Source organism: Humulus lupulus, chromosome 4, assembly GCF_963169125.1.
Source record: "Humulus lupulus chromosome 4, drHumLupu1.1, whole genome shotgun sequence".
Lineage (NCBI taxonomy): Eukaryota > Viridiplantae > Streptophyta > Magnoliopsida > Rosales > Cannabaceae > Humulus > Humulus lupulus.
The window spans coordinates 135,231,549-135,236,930 of NC_084796.1; the positions used below are offsets into that span (position 1 = coordinate 135,231,549).

General features: G+C 27.8%; 1 long non-coding RNA gene across 1 annotated transcript; it reads right to left on the reverse strand.

Annotated features, from left to right (window-relative positions):
- Positions 1-228: 228 nt before the first annotated feature.
- On the reverse strand, positions 229-5,118 carry LOC133830823 (uncharacterized). The gene is made up of 2 exons (XR_009892223.1): positions 4,833-5,118; positions 229-622 (listed from the first exon to the last, which is right to left on the reverse strand). It is a non-coding gene; the product is annotated as an uncharacterized LOC133830823 (long non-coding RNA).
- Between the last annotated feature and the right edge of the window lie 264 nt (positions 5,119-5,382).

The following is a 5,382-nucleotide window of genomic DNA, read 5'->3' on the forward strand; positions in this document are numbered from 1 at the left end:
AAATAAAATAAATTGATTTCAAGATAGCCCTTATGTGAGTATAATGGACACTAAAGCAATAATTACTCATTCTCTTTTTCTACTATAAAGAATCAACAATGCATCAAAGATGTGTTGCTATTGTGTTTTGTAAAGTTGTTAGTAATGATTTTTTTTTCTTTTACCAATTTATGTTGTGTTGCTTTGGTGTTGATGTAATGTTTGCAAAACTAAAATCGGTACGAAAGCTTTAAAATTACAACTGTTGATATCATAAATTACAAACAACATTTTGCCAAAATAAAAGCTCAATGGAATCCTTAATTTTGGATGAAATGTGATGTCCAACATTGATACAAACTAAAAATAAAAACTTAATAATCCAAAATTGTGATATAACAACAAATTAAACTAAATATAAAAATAAGGATGTCTATAATTTGAAATGAATGAACATGTGTCAAAAGCATAGAAACAACAACTCTTGTGTTGCTTTCTTGTTGTTGCAGCCTTGATTACTTTGATATGCATGATCATTTTTCCCACTCCAAAGTTCTCCATTTACCTTTGAGTTTGATTGGAGCTTCACCATCACTGTCCATATTTCTAATTACTTCATCGACAAAGTACTCAGCAAAGGACGCTACAAAAACACCACAATCATTACAAAACAACAGAAAAACAACATATTACTAATAAAAAAAAAAAAACCAATTCAAAACGTTAATAAACCTTTAAACATAACCAATATTCATTATATACTTGCTTATTTTCTTGCTCAGACAAACCCTAAAAGAGCCAAACACAACCTAAACACCGAAAAAACCCAACACAAAGCCCTAAAATGATACTTAATAAAAATAAAAAACAACACACACCAAAAGAATTATAAAAACTAGCACTAAACAACCAAATCTCAATCATTCAAGCATTACATCAAACAAATTGTATGTATTGTGAAAAAAAGACACTAACATATACAAAAATATAACAAAATAAACCAAAAAAATAAGGTAACAAAAAAAATAAAAAGCAACAAGATAATAAATTACACAACAACTAAAGGAGTAAAAAAATCAAATCAACAAAATGAAAAATACAAAAACATAGTGGGTAACATTGGCGACGGAGAAAAGTGGCTGGAAACTGTCGGCGACAAATAAAAAGGGCTAGAAGCTGCCGGAGTGCTGCGATGGAGAGATTGAAGCGAAGATGAAAAGCATGTGAAGCTTGGGCAGAGATGAAATGGAGGAAGAAGAAGAGACAAAACGTGCTAGAGGAGGAAGAAAAAGTGATTGATAGGTGAGAAAGTAATTGATAGTTCTTAGTAAAGCAAATAATATTTTTGTAAATATAAAACTTAACAAATAATATATAAATAAACACCAAATAGAAGAAAAAAAAGTTAAAATACTCGACTTACAGTATTTTTGTAATAAATGTGCCAATTTCGACACTTTGTGTAAAATTCTCTTTATATTTTCGATTAGAGATGGCCTAACATGAGTGACACATTGTGTTCATACAAAACATAAGAACTTTAATTATTTTGATAGTTGGACATATCTCTTCTATATAAAAAGTGTGTAGATTACGTAAATTATTGGTTTTAACGGTTCTTTTTCTTTAACTTTAACGAAATATTCTTATATTTAACAAAATATTCTTATATTTAACGGTTGATTGTAAACATAACTTAAACTTAAATAAAAATAAATAAATAATATATTTTACAATGATAATTGTTTAAAATAATAAAATCATATATTTTATAACTTAAATAAAATTTAATTAAACTTAAACATAATATTATATTAAACATATAATATATAATATTTTGTTGTCACTCTCAAATTCAAAAACTAAAACAAACATAAACTTAAATAAATATTAATTAATTAAAATATGATATTTTTAAGATATTTATAATAATTTAAATAATTAAATCATGTTTATTTAAAAATAATAAAGGCATACATATCATTTTTTTATCTTATAAATTTGTGTAAAAATAATTAATATATTAAAAACTAAAAATAATTAACACATCTACAGTACGACTTTTTCTATTATTATTTTATTCTATTATTAATTTCTTTTTAAATATTATTGTATTATATATATATATCATGTAGCCACGTAAATATATATCTATATCAACTTTATGTTTACATGCCATATAAGTGTAGATTATTGATATAAATATTTATATATACTATAAAATTATAATGCATTCTATTTTATATATATATATTTTAAACAATAAATTAGTTTTTATTAAAATTATAGACAATTTTTACAATTTTAAAACTAAACAAATGTGCATGCACGTTATTTCAACCTAGTAATTATTAATATATATGTGATTGCCAAGTCAAACTAATATTTTCTATTTTCTCATAAACAAAAAATTCATAAGCCAGAATTAAATATAATTATGCTTTCAATATTTTTGTTAAATTGCCTGACAAAAAAAATATAATTCGGTTAAATTGATTATGTAAAACTGTTATTAAAAATCCTTCAACCCTGAATTAAACTCATTTTTTTCGGAATAAAAAAAACTAAAAGAATGAAAATATGAATGGCTTAAAGTAATATAATTTATATGCAGATGTATGACCCGACTAATAGATTTGACAATGCCATGCCAAATAAAGAAGAAAAACACACTCACGCTGGCCAGGAAAACTTTCAAAGTAGATATTGATTTCTCATTAAAATTACAAGAGAATAAGAACCAAACCATCAGCTTTGAATGACTAAATCAGAGCAAGAACCAAAAACCAGGATATCCTTGGCTTAGCTCACCACAACTATTTCTCATAGATTCTCTCCTTTGTACTTTTCTAGACCCTCATAAATCAAAGTCATTTCTGATTTAAAAGACTTTCTTTCCCATTTCTGGTACCACTAGAATTTGATACCAGATTCTCTCAAGTAACATCAACATAGTATAGTAGATTCTCTGCCAAGTTGGTACTCCAAAACTGTAATTTTCCCTCACCTTTCATACCATAATGAAGATAGTTTGTCTCCCCACTCGGAGACTCTCTTAAAGAGACTTTTTTTCTCTTACCAGAGAAAGAAACAACCATAGACTTTATAGCCCACATCACATGCACTAGAAAATGACATTTATATACCAGAAAAAATTAAATCCCACAACATTCAAATCTACAAAATCAGGAAAAAAAAACTTGGTGGGAAAACAGAAGAACAAAATGAAAGAACTGTAATTATTTAAGCTCTTTGCCACAATCTCTCAGAGAGAACCATATACAAACCTAAAAGATACACTCAAAAGAGCTGTTTGTATATCATATTATATTGAATATATCCAGATGCATGCCCATGCTGCATGTATGTATTGACAGAGCTATAGATATGAATACATATTATATATTACAGATTTCAAGAAACAGGCACAACCAACATAGTGAAAAAAAATAATAGTAAAGCACCCATCTCTTGAGCACAAAAAAAAAAAAAAGAGATAAAGTACTGTGGAGTCTAGTCTTTATAAGCCAATAAACTAATATAAAGATATAATTTTAGGCACCCAAAGGACACCCAAGACGTATTAATCAGGTGACTTTCATTAATTTATTTTCTTCTAAAAAAAAGGTAAGCTTCAACACATCTAAAGTATTCAACTTCAATAGAAAAGCAACCTCTTGATTCTTCTAAAGGGCATCAAAGTTAAGCCATGTAATAGGTCATAGCTTTTGGAGACAACAAAGGGTGACCAAATACTGGCCATTAAAAATATAAATAAAAAATTAAATCATATATTATTGTTGAACACTGTGTAGCATTCTGAATCAGTTACTAAATTATTAGTTTCAATAACTACATAAAGTTACACGATACCCACCAAAAATAAGTTCATTGTTTACCATTAAGGGATAAGAACCTCCGTTTAGTAAACAATTGCAATTAAAGTAAAAATAAATAAATAATGTGTAATTTTTTAACACATTGTAGAATTTGAATCAACTAAATTATTAGTATAAAAAAAAACCCCAATGCCCACCAAAAATAAATAAATAATTTAAGCACTTTATTCTCTACCGCTAAAGGATAAAAACTAAAAAAAAAAAAAAGCTGTTTGGTAATGAAATATTAGATCCATCATCATCATAGTAACCTCATAATCAAATAATCACTATCATCGTCACAATCTTATAATAAGCTATACGAACTTACCAAAAGTAATATATGGTGATTGAAATAAAAATTAACCATAAAAAGAAATGTGTAAGAAGTCAAATTAACAATTTGCACTGCAATAAACGATTCTTATATAGCCGAAAAAGATAGCAAACTAGAAATTCTTTTCCCCAAACAATTTAAAAAATTAAAATCTAAAACAAAGTCATAAACCCAATATTTACATAGACTCCTTTAATTTTTCTTGGATTATTAAATCATTATTAGTCAATTGTTTAAAAAAAAAATGAGTGAACGCTGGATGCAGAGGTTTATCGATCGATTCATGTTTTGTGTTTTCTTGTTCACAAAAAGAATTCAGGAAGAGATCGATGAACCGCTGCCTCCAGTGACTTCACCCAAATATAATAATAATAATAATAATAATAATAATAATGATTGGCAGTATTATCTCATCATCTTCTCACAATACAATACAAAACATAAATTAATTAATTAAAAGTAAATGAATAAAATTGCGTAGAACATCCATGTTTCGAGATTCAACGTACTTTGGAGTTTTATCAATCAGGATTCTCAGAACACCACAGATCTAATCAAATCAAAATAAATAATTACAACCTTTTAGTTAAATATATATATGATGCTATATAAAGAGAGAAAGAGAAGAAAGAGGGAACCAGAATGGCCATTCTTCTTCATCTGCAGTACTTCTTTCTCTTATTCTCTAGTTTCTCTGGTCTCTGATTTTGGTTGGGAAGAGGCCCAGAGAAAGAGGAAAGGAAGGTGATGATACTCCTTGCGGAGACCAGAGAGAAAGACAGGGACCCCATAGTTTGAGTTTCTTTCGTTTTTAATTATTCCTCTATGAAGAGACCACTAAGTATGTGAAGTTACTATTGTGCCCTCTCTGTTTGTACAATTAACCATCGAGGCCTGTGTCTTATTATTGGTGCTTTTATGTGATTCGTTCCGAGTGGGGACCCATACCACTATGAAGTATGAGCAAGCCACATGACACACGTACGATGCAGAGAGTGATACGTGTTGTAATTTGATTTGTAGTCTTGTTTCAATTATTATTAGGCTTTATATTTTTTTTTACTACGAGGGTCGTTATTTGTTTGGACTTTGTGTTTCAACAAATTAATTTTTTTAAATTGTACAAATAGACCCCAACACACGATTTTGATAGACAAAATAATTATGCTTTTATTATGAGTTTTTAGC